The following is a 19,159-nucleotide window of genomic DNA, read 5'->3' on the forward strand; positions in this document are numbered from 1 at the left end:
ACCTGGCCCAATATTCTGGAAGAACACTGGCCCTAATCTCTGATTCAGGCCAATCGCTGCCCATACCATAACGCTCGGACCTCCCCATGCATCAACTTGCATTACACATTCGTCAGCAAAGCGTTCACCTCGTCTTCGCCATATTCGAACTCGGCCGTCAGCATGAGAAATGCAAAACCGACTTTCATCAGTGAACAATACCAGTCTCCACTGTTGATGACGCCAGTTTCGATGCAACGTAGCCCACTGCAGACGATTCTGACGATGTCTCGGTGTGAGGATCGGACGTCGAGCTGGACGACGACAACGGAGGTGGACTGCTCTGAGTCTGCGCCGAACTGTATCTCCGCTTATTGCTCGGTTGTGACGTCCAATAGTCTGTCGGGCAGTCTCGTTGGCAGATAAGAATCGATCCCCGATGTGCGAACGTTGAATGTGTCGATCTTGCCGTGGTGTTGTGACTCTCGGACGTCCAGGACGTTGGCGGTCAGCAGTGGTCTGTGTAGCAGCAAAACGTTCCTGAAGACGGTAGATGGTCGTTATGTGCACATGGAATGCATTGGCAACATCTGCAACACTCTGTCCAGCTTCAAGACGGCCGATGGCTTGTTCCCTTTGTTGCGTCGTTAACCTTGGCATTCTTGGTGGGCGTTTGTCGGGAGTGATTTCAAACTGATTTGAGGGCATATTTATACCCCTATGTGACCGTTACATAATGCGCATCATGATTTTCATGAAAACTTCTGCAACCACATCCCACGGCCAATTCAATTGCTGCGTTTTGGCGATCTGCAATATCCAAGAGAAATCACCAAACAGAACCTGAACATTAACAAACTGTTTTTTCACAACAAAGGTAACCAATGTATAGTAACACTATAATATTTAACGATGTTCTATCGAATATATTATTTATTCATTTGGAAAACCTGCGTTTTTTATGTGGTTCAGTATACATTGATGTAGATACCAACTTATTATTGAAATATGATCACAATAATTTTGGACTAAATATAGTGATTGTAAGACTGACAGTACATACATTGATGTAGATACCAACTTATTATTGAAATATGATCACAATAATTTTGGACTAAATATAGTGATTGTAAGACCGACAGTACATATACTGAACCGCAAAAGAAACGCAAGTCAAAATCCAGATGTTGAAAAACTTTACTTTTGACAGATAATACATGAAAACAGGTACATAATAACAATCAACACTTGTTGCATGATGATTGGGACATGTCAGTCAATTCATGGAAACACTGTTGGTTTACTTTGCCTTGAAGCCAAAATCGAAATTGATCCAACAAGTCAGTAGCGCGTATGTCCACCTCGTGCATTCACTACAGCTGTGCACCGCCTGAACATGGAGTGAATCAGACGGTTGACAAAGGCCCTAGGGATTGCCGCACATGTCCGGATGATGGCTGCCTGGAGTTCTGCTGCAGTTGTCGGACGTGGTCGGACTTCATTCTGTCGTCTCTGCAGCTCGTCCCAAAAATGTTCGATCGGGTTTAAATCGGGACTGACAGAAGGCCATGGCAGGAGTCGGATGTTATGCGGCTGGAAAAATGCCTGAGTGACTCTAGCAGTGTGGGGCCTGGCATTATCTTGCTGGAAAATGTGTTGCTGGTGTCGGACGAAAAATGGCACAACCTGGGGTTGGAGGATCTGGTCGATATAACGTTGGGCAGTGACTCCATTTCCCCGACCTGGACCAATATTCTGGAAGAATACTGGCCCTAATCTCTGATTCAGGCCAATCGCTGCCCATACCATAACGCTCGGACCTCCCCATGCATCAACTTGAATTACACATTCGTCAGCAAAGCGTTCACCTCGTCTTCGCCATATTCGAACTCGGCCGTCAGCATGAGAATTGCAAAACCGACTTTCATCAGAGAACAATACCAGTCTCCACTGTTGTTGACGCCAGTTTCGATGCAACGTAGCCCACTGCAGACGATTCTGACGATGTCTCGGTGTGAGGATCGGACGTCGAGCTGGACGACGACAACGGAGGTGGACTGCTCTGAGTCTGCGCCGAACTGTATCTCCGCTTATTGCTCGGTTGTGACGTCCAATAGTCTGTTGGGCAGTCTCGTTGGCAGATAAGAATCGATCCCCGATGTGCGAACGTTGAATGTGTCGATCTTGCCGTGGTGTTGTGACTCTCGGACGTCCAGGACGTTGGCGGTCAGCAGTGGTCTGTGTAGCAGCAAAACGTTCCTGAAGACGGTAGATGGTCGTTATGTGCACATGGAATGCATTGGCAACATCTGCAACACTCTGTCCAGCTTCAAGACGGCCGATGGCTTGTTCCCTCTGTTGCGTCGTTAACCTTGGCATTCTTGGTGGGCGTTTGTCGGGAGTGATTTCAAACTGATTTGAGGGCATATTTATACCCCTATGTGACCGTTACATAATGCGCATCATGATTTTCATGAAAAACTTCTGCAACCACATCCCACGGCCAATTCAATTGCTGCGTTTTGGCGATCTGCAATATCCAAGAGAAATCACCAAACAGAACCTGAACATTAACAAACTGTTTTTTCACAACAAAGGTAACCAATGTGTAGTAACACTATAATATTTAACAATGTTCTATCGAATATTTATTCATTTGGAAAACCTGCGTTTTTTATGTGGTTCAGTATACATTGATGTAGATACCAACTTATTATTGAAATATGATCACAATAATTTTGGACTAAATATAGTGATTGTAAGACCGACAGTACATACATTGATGTAGATACCAACTTATTATTGAAATATGATCACAATAATTTTGGACTAAATATAGTGATTGTAAGACCGACAGTACATAATATAGTGATTGTAAGACCGACAGTGATTGTACGTATAGGTTAGAGCACGAGGACTTGGTCTCTAATGGTTGACATTGTTAGTTAGAGCACTCTTCGCTTCGCTCATCGTGCTCTAACTAACAATGTCAACCATTAGAGACCAAAGTCCGAGTGCTTTAACCTATTTAAAGCATTGCATATGCAAATCAAGAATCAATCTTTCATTAGAATCATATATTTACGGATACATTTAATAAAACGTTTGGAACTATTTTGTTGATTCCTATGACAGCTGAATGTGTATAAGGAATAGAGGCATTTGGGGGGATACCGAGTCGGACGAACTAATTACCTCATCCCAAAGCGTTTTCGCTTCACAAAATGAGTTTAATTCAAGTGACGATGAACTGATTAGTAGTAGCTATGACGCAATGGAACTGTCGCAGAACAAGGTAAATCAGTTACCACATTGCAGGGATATTAGCGATGATGAAGTGTCTTCAGATTTGATAAATATGGATACAAGTGACTATTTCAATGTTTCGTCAAGCACGTCGAACAATTCTGTACCAAGGGAACGATTTACTACACCGAAGACGGACGACGAAATAGCCAATTTGTCTAAAAGTAAACTTCCAGAACGAACGAAGAGCTCGTTACTACGGAAGCGCTGAAGGGACCTCATGAAATAAAAAATATCTTGAGCGCACAAGTTAATATCTTGAGCGCTCAAGTTAGTTATCTTGAGCGCACAAGTTAGTATCTTGAGCGCACAAGCTAGTATCTTGAGCGCTCAAGTTAATATCTTGAGCGCACAAGTTAGATCTTGAGTATAATATCTTGAGCGCAATAAGTTAATATCTTGAGCGCACAAGTTAATATCTTGAGCGCGCCAAGTTCGTATCTTTAGCATCTAATGGCATTAATGGAACGCACATTTGCTTGACTGCTGGCTAAAATGTACAAACTTATATCCTTTTTGGAAGATTTCAAACGATGCAAAGTCGGAGTTAACTACATATAGGTGTTTATGATGAGACTATGTAAAAGTATGCAAATTTATCATGAACATTGATAATGTTTCTGTAAACGTTCATTGTCTTTATGCTTGTCAATACTATTCTTTGTATCTGATTTTACCACTTTTTGCTTTATTACATAAAGCTGGCCTAGGTATGTGTAATGTCATAATAAGAATTAAACCATAAACATGAGTAGGAGTTTATGCAGGGATGAATAGTGGTTTTACTTACATCTTATATTGGTACATAGTATTATGAACACTAGCGTAAAGCTTGGATAACTTGTTTTGTGCTACGGCTTTATTATGTATATAAAATATTACATAACCATGAAAAATGTAAACATTGAGTGTTATACTTAATTATCTTATTTATAAAACTAATGTCTGATGTATTGGAAGTAAAGTCGACCACGCTCAGGGAACTATAGTCTGTAGTCTTGGTTTGCATGTATCAGTAATGTTTCCTAACGTGGGTACAATGGCAGTTTAACTCTGTATAATATCATTTAAAACCCGCCTGATTTATTTGATCCATTAGTATGTGCACCACGTATAGCACATATACCGACTTTATTTCTTACTAAAATACCGTGTTCCCCGTTTTACTTCCTCCGTTTCAATCCCTTATGTATACGTATGTGTGTTGTAGTTTATTTAACATGTTTTAACAACACAGGAAGTTGAAGAATAAACACGTCGATGAAGACAGTGTCCTGAGCGAAATTCAACACCATCTTGGTCCAACAACGACCGTACAGTATCCTGTTTCACGATTAAACCGCATTGGATACATTTTTGATGCATCAACGATAACCATGTCTTTGTTCAGATCGTCGAATTTGTCCACAATAAAGTATGTAACATCAGCGGGGTGGTGGTGGTGTGTGTGGGGGTAGCCTCGTGGTTAAAATATAGTGACTAAATATAGTGATTGTAAGACTGTCAGTACATACATTGATGTCGATACCAACTTATTATTGAAATATGATCACAGTAATTTTGGACTAAATATAGTGATTGTAAGACTGACAGTACATACATTGATGTAAATACTCAACTTATTATTGAAATATGATCACAATAATTTTGGACTAAATATAGTGATTGTAAGACCGACAGTACATACATTGATGTAGATACCAACTTATTATTGAAATATGATCACAATAATTTTGGACTAAATATAGTGATTGTAAGACCGACAGTACATACGTATAGGTTAGAGCACGAGGACTTGGTCTCTAATGGTTGACATTGTTAGTTAGAGCACTCTTCGCTTCGCTCATCGTGCTCTAACTAACAATGTCAACCATTAGAGACCAAAGTCCGAGTGCTTTAACCTATTTAAAGCATTGCATATGCAAATCAAGAATCAATCTTTCATTAGAATCATATATTTACGGATACATTTAATAAAACGTTTGGAACTATTTTGTTGATTCCTATGACAGCTGAATGTGTATAAGGAATAGAGGCATTTGGGGGGATACCGAGTCGGACGAACTAATTCCCTCATCCAAAAGCGTTTTCGCTTCACAAAATGAGTTTAATTCATGTGACGATGAGCTGATTAGTAGTAGCTATGACGCAATGGAACTGTCGCAGAACAAGGTAAATCAGTTACCACATTGCTGTGATATTAGCGATGATGAAGTGTCTTCAGATTTGATAAATATGGATACAAGTGACTATTTCAATGTTTCGTCAAGCACGTCGAACAATTCTGTACCAAGGTAACGATTTACTACACCGAAGACGGACGACGAAATAGCCAATTTGTCTAAAAGTAAACTTCCAGAACGTACGAAGAGCTCGTTACTACGGAAGCGCTGAAGGGACCTCATGAAATAAAAAATATCTTGAGCGCTCAAGTTAGTTATCTTGAGCGCACAAGTTAGTATCTTGAGCGCACAAGCTAGTATCTTGAGCGCTCAAGTTAATATCTTGAGCGCACAAGTTAGTATGTTGAGCGCACAAGTTAATATCTTGAACGCACAAGTTAGTATCTTGTGCGCACACGTTAATATCTTGAGCGCCCAACTTCGTGTTTAGCATCTAATGGCATTAATGGAACGCACATTTGCTTGACTGCTGGCTAAAATGTACAAACTTATATCCTTTTTGGAAGATTTCAAACGATGCAAAGTCGGAGTTAACTACATATAGGTGTTTATGATGAGACTATGTAAAAGTATGCAAATTTATCATGAACATTGATAATGTTTCTGTAAACGTTCATTGTCTTTATGCTTGTCAATACTATTCTTTGTATCTGATTTTACCACTTTTTGCTTTATTACATAAAGCTGGCCTAGGTATGTGTAATGTCATAATAAGAATTAAACCATAAACATGAGTAGGAGTTTATGCAGGGATGAATAGTGGTTTTACTTACATCTTATATTGGTACATAGTATTATGAACACTAGCGTAAAGCTTGGATAACTTGTTTTGTGCTACGGCTTTATTATGTATATAAAATATTACATAACCATGACAAATGTAAACATTGAGTGTTATACTTAATTATCTTATTTATAAAACTAATGTCTGATGTATTGGAAGTAAAGTCGACCACGCTCAGGGAACTATAGTCTGTAGTCTTGGTTTGCATGTATCAGTAATGTTTCCTAACGTGGGTACAATGGCAGTTTAACTCTGTATAATATCATTTAAAACCCGCCTGATTTATTTGATCCATTAGTATGTGCACCACGTATAGCACATATACCGACTTTATTTCTTACTAAAATACCGTGTTCCCCGTTTTACTTCCTCCGTTTCAATCCCTTATGTATACGTATGTGTGTTGTAGTTTATTTAACATGTTTTAACAACACAGGAAGTTGAAGAATAAACACGTCGATGAAGACAGTGTCCTGAGCGAAATTCAACACCATCTTGGTCCAACAACGACCGTACAGTATCCTGTTTCACGATTAAACCGCATTGGATACATTTTTGATGCATCAACGATAACCATGTCTTTGTTCAGATCGTCGAATTTGTCCACAATAAAGTATGTAACATCAGCGGGGTGGTGGTGGTGTGTGGGGGTAGCCTCGTGGTTAAAAATATAGTGACTAAATATAGTGATTGTAAGACTGTCAGTACATACATTGATGTCGATACCAACTTATTATTGAAATATGATCACAGTAATTTTGGACTAAATATAGTGATTGTAAAGACTGACAGTACATACATTGATGTAAATACTCAACTTATTATTGAAATATGATCACAATAATTTTGGACTAAATATAGTGATTGTAAGACTGACAGTACATACATTGATGTAAATACTCAACTTATTATTGAAATATGATCACAATAATTTTGGACTAAATATAGTGATTGTAAGACTGACAGTACATACATTGATGTAAATACTCAACTTATTGTTGAAATATGATCACAATAATTTTGGACTAAATATAGTGATTGTAAGACTGACAGTAATAATAATAATAAATGCATATTTATAATGCGCCCCTTCCACACCCTAAGGCATGCTCAAAGCGCTACAGAATATTTACACTGGAGTATTTACAGATGAAGTTATACATAATATACTGAGAAAAGGTGGGTTTTAAGTCTGGACTTAAAAATGTCAATTGTGGCAGAGCTTTTAAGGGCACATGGGAGAGAGTTCCAAAGCACAGGCGCGGAGTAAGAGAATGATCGGTGTCCGAAGGATTTCAGTTTGTAGGATGGGATGACCAGTCGGTTTTGTGTGTTTGAGCGCAAGTTGCGTGCGGGGACATACGGATGTAGGAGTTCAGACAAGTAGGAGGGAGCCAAACCATGGAGGCACTTATGTCAGACAGAGGATCTTAAAGTCAATTCTGGCCCTAACTGATAGCCAATGCAGTTCTTTCCAACACTGGTGTTATATGGGAACGTTTAGAAGTCTTGCTGATGATGCGGGCGGAAGTATTTTGGATCTTCTGAAGCTTATCAAGGAGTTTAGAACTGAGGCCTGAAAGGATGCTGTTACAGTAATCAAGCCTAGATGTAACAAGAGCTCGAACAAGGGCTTTAGTTGCAGCAGTTGTCAGGTATTGCCGAATGTTACCAATGGATCTTAGGTGAAAGTAGCAGGTCCTGCTCAGATGGTTAACATGAGCATCCAGAGTCAAGGAAGAGTCGATGTGGACACCCAAGTCCTTAACCACATCAGAGAAACTGACGTCAGAGTCTGCGACTGTAAGGGTGTCGGTTTTGACCTTGCTGAGTTGTTGCTTTGTACCAATGAGAACTGCTTCTGCTTTTTGTGTCATTAAGTTTAAGCATGTTTCCTGTCATCCAGCACTTGATGTCCTGCGTACATTCAGCGTCCTGGAAGAGCGTAAATACTCAGCTTATTATTCAAATATGATCTTGCAGTAAATTTCCGGACTAAATATGGTGATTGTGGCACCCCACAAGACTGACAGTACGCAACAACAGTCTTAATGTACATTGATGTAGATACCAACTTTTATTGAAATATGATCACAATAATTTTGGGCTAAATATAGTGATTGTAAGACTGACAGTACATACAACATTCCCCGGTTATTAACAGTAGGACGTGCAAAGACAAAGTGGATTTCATTCTCTATTCCTCATTTACATAACATACAAATCTTTTCATTGTTATCATTCCCTATTTTTCTACCTTCATTGATCATTAATTCTGACAAATCCGACAACTAAGTCACGTAACTTTACACACGTCAGTACGAAAAGGCCAAGAAGACTTTTAAACGATCTGTACGATTCATGTCGTGTACTTTCGTTTAAATATGAATGCCAATTACATTTCTAACTGCTCTTTGGCAACCATACAATGCCATAACCGCATGAAAATAAAAGGTTTTGAATGTGTGAAGTGTGAAGCCCATGGTATTTTACCTACATTGTCTAAGTGTAAGAGCATATTGTAGGTTATTTGTAGACGCTGTTCATGCATATCTAAAACAACTGAAGCTGTATGTAGTGGATTTCTATTACATTCACCATAAAGCATAGAATTCGGTGTAAAGGCCCCACCCCAAGGCTTTCTTTACATGCCAAACGATTAATTTTGTTCTAAACAGTCGTATTTTTGGAATCCCCATACTTCTGCACCATTACATAAAATTGGTTGTATTTAAGAATCAAAACGTCTTAAAAGATATCTGTGGGATATTTCCCAGTTTAGAACAAACAGCAAATATTTAAATCAAAGCTTTGTACCACGTACAGGCAGATTTAACATGGGTTATTTGAATTCCATATGTGTAAATACCAAACCAGGCTGTACGTGTAGGCATTAATAACATTGATACACTAACCTTGAAAACTCCATGCATAGTGACGTCGCCGCGCGGGCATCGACTGGAATACGGTGACACCCAAGTCAACAAGTCGTCGTATGAGACAAGTAGGTAAGAAGATATGAAATCAGTTCCTGCCCGACCTACACTGGTTTGCTACATCTCAAACTTCCGGATACACATAACATATGTTACGTATCTATCTATCTATATTATTCGTGAAGATCCGGGCGGTGGGGTAGCCTAATGGTTAAAGCGTTGGCTCGTCACGCCGAAGACCCGGGCTCGAATCCCCACATGGGTACAATGTGTGAAGCCCATTTCTGGTGTCCCCCGCCGTGATGTTGCTGGAATATTGCTAAAAGCGGCGTAGCACCAAAACTCAGTCAGTCAGTCGATATAAGCGTGTTCGTTATAAACACAGTCAACTGTACAATGGCGGGCGGAGGGGTAGTCTAGTTCACTCGAAAGGCCGAGTTCGATTCCCCACAAAGGCACAATGTGTAAAGCCCATTTCCGGTGTCCCGCGTCGTGCTGAAATGCTTTTAAACAACGAACTCATACATACAATGGCAGGACAAGTACATGTGAAAACTGACAAAACTTTACCATGTTCATCTTGGTCATCAGTCTCACTGGTGGGGAACTCAGAGGATTCCTCGCATTTGGTGTTCTTCTGGTGATACTTGAGACCGTTGTTGCTGAAACGGCAAATAGAGGGTATTACACGTGTCTAGTGAAATATGGTGTACCTGTAATCATGAGCGTTTGGTTAGTTTGTTGTTTAACTCAGTCAGTCAGTCGTGAAGATCCGGGTTAGAATTGATCTTCAGCAACCCATGCTTGTCGTAAAGGCAACTAACGGGATCGGATGGTCAGGCTAGCTGACTTGGATCGATGTTCATGCCGATGATCACTGGATTGTCTGGTCCTGACTCGATTATTTACAGACCGCCGCCATATAGCTGGAATATTGCAGAGTGTGGCGTTAAACAACCAACCAATATACCTATCTACTAGCTGGCTGCACCACACTAGCTGATACCTGTCTGTGTCTCGGCCTAATGGGAGAAACAAGAACAGACCAGCTGGAATAAGTGTACCGTGTCCGAGTGAGTGTACAATGTTTAACTGTGACATACATGGTATACCAGGGGCCAGCAGTATATCCTAATACCGGTATAAGTCGCATTCTACCATGACTTCAGTAAACACTGGATTGTGATTGGTTAATTAAAGTCATTCAGAGGTATATAATCACGTTATACAAGTCTCTGTTTTCCGTGCGCAATCATACATGGTTTACGGTAATGCACTATTTTTGTCTGCCCACTAACATGGCGGACACCGAACAACCTACCGATGCATCGATAAATTACAGCGATTTAACTGTCGGAAATTACACATATGTCTTTAAAGATGGATTTAGCGATGACGGGCACGACTCACTACTTGCGTAAATCACTGCAATAGGTGTTTATACATACAAAAGTACTTCGAAAGCATGGAAACAAATATTCAGTCGAACAAGATCAAAGCATCGTCTGCTTTCCGAATAAAAAAAATTCAGCAAAACAAATATGTTTACGTTGATTCTATGTTATGTCAGAATAGATCCAGCAATTGACTGCTACAAAATTTCCGTGTTAAATTTATTATCAGCTTTCGTCAACGATATCGCCACTGATCTTGATCCGGTAACGGAGGATGCATTAACATCGAACGCCGAAGAAATTTTAGATTCTAATGCCTTCCGTCCACATAAATAAACAGTTAGGTTATCAATTCAAACAAAATGATATTTTGAAATTTGTACTGTTTCCAAATTTAGCGGTAGTAAAACACAATTAGATCTACAGAATCTGCCAAACCGTTCTGTTTAGCCCAACATATTTTTTTTTCTAAATGTATAATATCGTTGAACAAGTTATTTAGCTTAGTCATGATCCCTCTTATCCATTACACTGCTTGATCTAAAGTAGTCTATTAAAGTATAATTAATTACCTTACCGTGTTTATGCCAGAGGTACACCCTCGTGTCCTGATCCATCCTTTCGGAAATATCACCACAAATCTGGCTCTTTGTCAACAGACTCGCGAACATGCCAGCCAATCCGATTCAATTTGAATTCACTACACTTTGAAGCCACTAGGTCACAAAAACACTTTCCAAAATGTAGAAAATAATATCCGTAGAATCGAGATTTGGAGCACAAAGTACACACATGAGTTAGTGTAAGAGTCACACAGCTGTCGCACGCAGACGTAGAGGTGCGTGAAATCGTCAAGTTGACAGGGCGCAAAATTCAACAGTATCTAAATTCGGTACAACACGGACTTCTCGTTACAGCAAAGCGCCCCTACTCTTAAATTTTGTACCAGTACCAGTAATTAGATATCAAAGACTATCTCAGTCATACAATCAGGTTAACCTTGCGCAAACTGTCAGTGGCTCTCCTGTCGCATCTTTCCAAATGTAAACAATGACTTCGAGAAAAGGTCAAGGCCATGAGGTTGCTGCCACTATTCTAGTGGGGAAAGGGTCTACGGTGGAATTTTCAAATGTGAACCAAGCTTTTGAAACTTATTTGATATATGTTTTCCAACTTATCAGTTAATGATTGGTGATTGATGCATTGAAAAAACCAAACGTGATTTGTTATTACTGAATCTGGAGTTTGTTAGTCATTGACGGTTTGCCACCAAACACCCCCGTTTCGGGCGATACCACTTGAGATTGGAATGCGAGGCCGCTTCACGTATTGACTCGTAACCAAAGAAAGAGCTCCACCTGAAATTGTTCAATATACCTGAAATAATAATAAGAAATTAACCGATTTCATTTCACATCACCTCATGAATTAGAAAAATGTAAAGAATAATTTGCCTTTTAGACTTTTCCAGACTTTTTCGTATTAGCTGGTGTTAATTTATGACTTACATCAACTTCATAACACAGACACACAGACGCACATAAACAAACAAACAAACAAACAAACAAACAAACAAATAAATAAATAAATAAAATAAAATAAAATAAATAAATAAATAACATTTATGTATATATGTATCAGTAATATCTACCTCACTTATTGTTGTTTTAATGTACAAGCTTGTTTAGAATGTATAATTTATTCAACGTTAAATATAACACGACTGGGTCTGGATCGTGCCAAATTTCTGAAGTCTTTTATACAGGAGTCAATACAATGACTCCAAGGCATGAAATATAACTGTTATTCGCCTACATGGCATTAAATATATGGTAAGTCGTACGCACGATTCGCTGGATCAAACTAAGACCGTATGACATCAGACAGTGTTGTCTGCAAGATCAGTCGATCTGCTGATGTGAAATCGTGAATCTACACTATTCCTTATACCGTTTAGGACCAACCATTCTATTGAATAATTCATATTATATAGAAATGCCTAATTTTGTTGTTAAAACTATATGTTTCGGTTCACATGGTAACCAAACCCGAAAGACAAAACCCATGAAGACCCGGGTTAGAATTGATCTTCAGTAACCCATGCTTGTCTTAAAAGGCAACTAACGGGATCGATGAGTGAGTTTAGTTTTACTCCGCACTCAGCAATATTCAAACTATATGGCAGCGTTCTGTAAATAATCATATATAAGAGAAACTATAAAATTAACAATAAATATAATATACAAAGAAGAAATTCGAATCTTGGAGTTAAAACAATGTCATCTTTCGGTCCACATTTTGGTAACACAATGCTTATGTTGAGAGCGGATCCCACCATTACAAGCAATTTAAGTACACAAGCACCCATTGTTTCATAGCTTGAGAATTCTTGGCTTGATATAGGACAATAGATCATGCATGGACTTGTCGGTACTTGTCGGTCCGGACTTGTCAACTATAACCTGACCACAAGATGATAAGATATTGGTGGCTACTATAGCTCTGGTGAATTCACATTGGACGGTTAGACTGAGGAAAACAACTGACTTTTGTCGCGGATGTAAGTGTTAGTGGCGAAATGTGAAATATTAACCGGAAAATATATATTATCAATAATTCACCAGAGCGAAATACTGTTTTAATGGAAGTCGATACTTTCAGTATCGGGTGGTTTCCAAAGTGAAGGGGGCGATGGGGTAGCCTAATGGTTAAAGCGTTGGCTCGTCACGCTGAAGACCCGGGTTCGAATCCCCACATGGGTACAATGTGTGAAGCCCATTTCTGGTGTCCCCCGTCGTGATGTTGCTGGAATAGTGCTAAAAGCGGCGTAAAACCAAACTCAGTCAGTCAGTCCAAAGTGAAGATCAAGTCGGGAAATTAATCACAAATTGACTATTTGTGTTTATTAGTCAATAATATGAAATGAAATACTTGACACTAATGAAAACAACAACTGTTTAAGGTCATTTAGAGAAACAACTTAGTTGACAAATGTACTCGATTTATGTATTAATGACCAGTAAAAACTGTATATGTACTCACTCCGTGTCAGTCTCTCTCGATGCAGGTGCGTGGTTCACGACTTGCACGGGTAAAACACAATCCGCACGTGCATCTGAGATGTTTGTTTGTACAAGTTTACGACATGGTGTTGATGTAACCGAAGCATATGGTTGTACAATTGTGTCGTGCAAGAATAGCAGACAGAACCATTCCTCAAGCATTCAACCTATTGTTGATAAACTTGAGATGGATTTAAATGGATACCGTTACCCCATGCAGTGACAATATAGATGCAGAATATATAAAGAACTGTGAAGAAGCACTCAAGGTCATGTGTCTCAAACACAAGTCACCTGGTATTCCTTGACAGTAATGACACGACTGTTGACCAAGTTTATGGTTCGTATGTTTATAACTTTATATTTTATACTCTACCTTGATAGTTTCTACAACCTTATACATTTACGAAAATATTGCAGTAGAAATTATGATCATTCCATGTAGAAGGTGAACAGAAGTAGTTTTAGCATTGTAGTGTTTCGTTTTTGGTTTTGGTTTTGGTTTTTGAATCTGTGTTTATTAGTACTGTTTTTATTCAGTTGCAACTGTAACCAACTTTTATCAGGCCAAAATAATGTAAACCGAAGTGGATTATGTAACGATAATTAATATTCGCATATAAGAAATCAACGAGTTTTGCCACAGTACCTCCCAGATAGCATTCGGACGTTGGCCCAACGTTGGCAATGTTGGCAAAACCATTGCCAACGTTGGGCCAACGTCTGAATGCTATCTGGGCTGTTGATTGATTCCCCCCATAATTTCATACAATAAAAAATATCCCAACATGTGCGATCGAAGGGAATAAAAGTGAATAAGACTTCACTGACAATAAGAACACATTACTCTGTATACATCTGTATAACGTTTTTGCTATTTTTGAATAAAAGTCTGATTATACAGAAATGGAATAAAAAAATTCCGATTCATGTTACTTTAATTTCAATTCTTACGACTAAAATACTTCGACTTGTAACGGAAACTGTTGAACACATGAATCAGAAGCTTGGCATCCATTATGATTTGATGATGACGACACACTTGGGGAGTGAGAAAACCAACGTACAATAACTTCCTATTTCCCTTATAAAGGATGTTAGGGGTCACAATACGTAGTTGGTGTTTCCCTTTTCTCAGAATCCACGTACAACGTCACTGAACGGTTTAATAATAGGCCAGACGTAAAAATGTCGTTTTGTATGTATTTCGTAAACATTTTTTCTAAAATTCTGAAGGTAAAATGCTTCTAACCTCAATATCATTTAAATGTTACATAATATGCTACTTTTTATGCATATATATACAGGGGCGGATACAACTTTTTGTTTTTGAGAAAGGTGGAGTGCATAGTTTATTTTCACCCGTTTTCGCGAGAGTTTCAATGGTCATTTAATAAACTTTCAGGAAAAAAAGGGTGGGGGTGATCTCTGGATCCACCTATGTATATATGATCTCTATTTTTGTCAATTAAAAGTTCATTTGCCATTCATTTTCTTAAATATTAGTTCTGATATATTGTGAACATCGGTCGTCAAGGGACGAGTCTATTACTGGTCGCCGGAAGGGGGTCGTGAGGGAAGGGACTCTTCCTAGAACTGTGAAATATTATAATCGTGTTCAAATATTTCAGAAACACCTTGCGTTTGGTGTTCATATGTTTTTAAAATATACCCACATTGTGACAAATAAAACTTCTATGTTCACACAGAGTGTTCACGAGAACCTATAAACCTGAAAGTGAATATTTTTTAAATGCACCAAAATTAGAAAAGTTCCAGAAAACCCACGATAATCGGAAATCAGACTGTTCGCCGTGCTGCTATTTCAAATGTATTTGAAAATAAAAGTTCCCATTCAGGACAGGAATAGTATTAAAATTCATATAAATAACAACTTAATAAAATGAACTGGCTTGCCTTGTTAAGTGTCATCTGGTTGTGGGTCATGCTATCAACCAATGGTTTTTTATTCAGATGTGATCGTACTAAACAAGGGAACAATCTGTGACATTGTGTCATCTCATCTAACACTCGTAAATCACACAAGATGTGAGGATTAAACAGCGTTGGTAACCCGGGAGCCGTTCCACAAAGTGGCATTAGGACTATTCTAAGTTTACACGAAAATTACCCTTTTCTGTTTTGCACATTTCCAGCATAAAAAGTTTTTATCTGTATACTTCCCCTTTAAGTATGGGAGTTTATTATCTCTTAGTGCTATGATCTGTTTGTAGAACGGGGCCATGGTCTACAAAGCGTTCCTTAACTTACCTATCGTAACTCTATACTTAATCATATGTAGGCTAAGAATGTCACAGTTCTATGAACGTTTTGTGTATCAGGGCCCGTTTCACAAAGCTATCGTAGCGGTACGACTGTCGTAGCTCCTATACTGTAACATAGATTTACAACAGTGTGCTACGATAGCTTTGTGAAACGGGACCCTGACCCCTGGGCTCAAAATATTATCTCATTTGGGATTTCAAGGTGAAATCAGTCTCAAATGTTGTTTCCAGAATACTAGTAACTGTTTTGAGCATCTTTTTTGAGTGGGGCGGTGGGGTAGCCTAGTGGTTAAAGCGTTCGCTTGTCACAGATGACCCTGTTCAATTCCCCACATGGGTACAATGTGCGAAGCCCAATTTCTGGTGCCCCCCACCCTGATATTGCTAAAAGCGGGGTAAAACTAAACTCACTCACTCACTTTTTAAAGTTTCTTTTTGAAGTCCACCAACGAGGCCCTGTGGCTTGATAGTGTATTCAATTGCTGATTCACCAATTTACAGGGAGCTGAGATATAAGTGAAATATGGTTGACTGGCATTAGAGCTCCACTGTACAGAGTACATGTTGTCATGGTTTAATGTGGCCCTCATATATCCAGCTACAAGACTGATGAGGCTTGTTAATAATCATGTCTGGATCTGACAAACGTGTGATTGATATTCTGAGCAATGTCCCACATCCTAAAAATGGTGATCCATCATGTTCGACCACCCTATTGATGCCGCCTCCTCAAGGGTGGCAGAGTGGTGGGGCAGCCAAGTGGTTAAAGCTTGTCATGCTCAAGACCCGGGTTCGATTCCCCAAAAGGGCACAATGTGTGAAGCCCATTTCTGGTGTCCCCCGCCGTGATATTGCTGGAATATTGCTAAAAGCGGCGTAAAACCAAATTCTCTCTCTCTCTCTCACTCTCAAGCATAGGTTGCTGGGGGTTAATTTTTACTCTGGCATCGCCATGAGGATCCTGGTGCCATCATATTCAATTGGTGGATACTTTCAGTTCAGGTGTACATATAGATCAAATCCCTTTATTTCTTCTTGTCAGGCTGCCATGTGTCTACAGTTAGAGGGCAACTGTCATACAAAGCAAATCCTCATCAGAAACCAAATCAAGACATTTGAAAGATTAAACGTTTTAATGTTGTATTCCATCAAACAAAAACATTTGTAATACACATCAACTAACAGATGTAAAATATGGTGATGGTATGAAATTTGTGAATAGTATCATTCTTCTTGGAAGTGTTACTTATATGATATTCACCCTTCACTCAAAAAGAGAACACATCATGGAATGAACGTCTACATATGGATGCATCACTCCCAACTCACAGCTGTTCTACCATAAAACAACAACAAAGTCTTGCAAGCAACACATGAACATAAACAAAACTGAATTCTGATGAGCTAATCAAGCTGATGTGGTAATGCAAGGGAAATAACTCTGGCAGCCCAAATATGACCACCTTAATATTCTCAACACCAACTGTTTGTATCTGTCTATTTCAGAACTGGAATAATCCATATCAAAGACTCTTTGTGACTTTTAAAACTGCCATATGAATTAAGAATATTTCAATACATTCTGCCAATATCTTGGGATTTTAATTACAAGTATAACATTTCATGTCATATTTATTTAAACCTTGTTTTGGTGCAGGAAAAATATACTCACATCAATCATATTAATATTTACATGAATATATAAAAATAAAAATATTTTTTTCCTAAAACACAAATGCTTTACAAAGATTGCAGGGTGCAGGGTGCTTAACACAGGCAAAAAAAGTAAGATTTGTCTTCTTCCTATCAGGTATATGATCCCATGGTGATACAAGGAAGAGTCTCTGTCAAAAGATGATTCAGTACTTACTGGAGAGTTTCTATAAGAGAAAGATATCATTGTCCTATTCCTTGCTTTTTATAATTTTCAATGCTGCTATTTATTTGATATTATATAATACTCAACATCCTGAATTAAACTGCTTCACATTGTAAGTCAATTCTATCATCTTGGCATGGCTATTTAATTTGATACATCTAATCCATTTCATGCGAATAAGAATTACTAATGTCACTGAACTACTGTGATGACAGTTCAGATTTAAATGTCACTTCAAGCATCAACACACTCTCATGCTACACCACCACATCATGGTGTTAGTATGTTCACGTTGTTAATACAGTTAGGAGTAGAAGTATGTATGACTTTCACTCAACATTCAGTACAGGGAAAGCTGGGCTCCAGATAAGGGCCGTATCGGCGTGTGTACGGATATGAAATGTGCACGATACGGTAGGAAATAATTTAGAAAACGTAGCAGATACGCACTACAGCAATGGTGTATGGTCTTAGAATCATTTACAGACGTATTTATCTGAAAAAAGTATTGTTTTATAGTTTATTGACCTGTCTACACAAGAGTAGCAATGTTGTGGTGCATCTAAGAAACGATACACAAGATTAGTGATACTCCATTAAATTCCATTAAGTACTCTAAATGTACTCATAAGATTTTCCAGTACTCCTGCATTGAAACAGTAAGGAGTACGTACTCCTGATGTTGAAAATTTATCTGGAACCCTGGGGAAAGCAAGCAATTGGCTGTCAGCATCTATATCACACCAGATATATCTATAGTGCTGATAAAAATATAGCAAAGCTGCAAAATGGAAAAGCAGTTTAAAACTTAATGAAAAACAGGTTTAATGAATTGTAAATGAAAGCTAAAATCATAGGCTAAAACCCTCCATTGTAACAATACAACAGATATCACATTCATTCATTGATGATAAAATTACATGATAAAAAACCCAATGTCTCTGATCTATTAAGATCCATATACCCCAGTACATGTGGTACAGCTAACAACCTCAGACACACCATGAAGATTTCCTTTCACTACCTTGAACTTTAGACATTCCACTAAGGCCACAAGATATCAATGACTGTTTGTTGAAGGAAGGATAAAAATGACAGCAAAGTTCTCCCCCACATAAAGAATAAACAGCTTATATTTGACAATGTCTCAACCATGAACATATATTGGGCCATAATATTTTAATCAATGGATTTATATCCCTGATTGTCCCAGTACCCCACATCTCACCTCACGTCACATTACAATGTTGTTCCCAAGTACTTGCAGACAGAAGAAAATCACTGTGTGGTCTTCCTTCTTTCCTTGACGTAAAAGCCATACCGTAGTCAAATTAAAAATCGTGAATCATAT

The 19,159-nt window shown here is 38.6% G+C and overlaps 1 long non-coding RNA gene across 1 annotated transcript in view; it reads left to right on the forward strand.

Moving 5' to 3' along the window:
- LOC124289052 overlaps positions 1-13,798 on the forward strand; it is a 26,367-nt gene extending 12,569 nt beyond the window's left edge. The window contains exons 2-3 of the long non-coding RNA XR_006901578.1: positions 7,836-7,841; positions 13,786-13,798. This is a non-coding gene — a long non-coding RNA (uncharacterized LOC124289052). The remainder of the gene's footprint in view (positions 1-7,835; positions 7,842-13,785) is intronic.
- The last annotated feature ends 5,361 nt before the right edge of the window (positions 13,799-19,159 follow it).

Source organism: Haliotis rubra, unplaced genomic scaffold, assembly GCF_003918875.1.
Source record: "Haliotis rubra isolate DU_JTF1 unplaced genomic scaffold, ASM391887v1 Scf430, whole genome shotgun sequence".
Taxonomy (NCBI): domain Eukaryota; kingdom Metazoa; phylum Mollusca; class Gastropoda; order Lepetellida; family Haliotidae; genus Haliotis; species Haliotis rubra.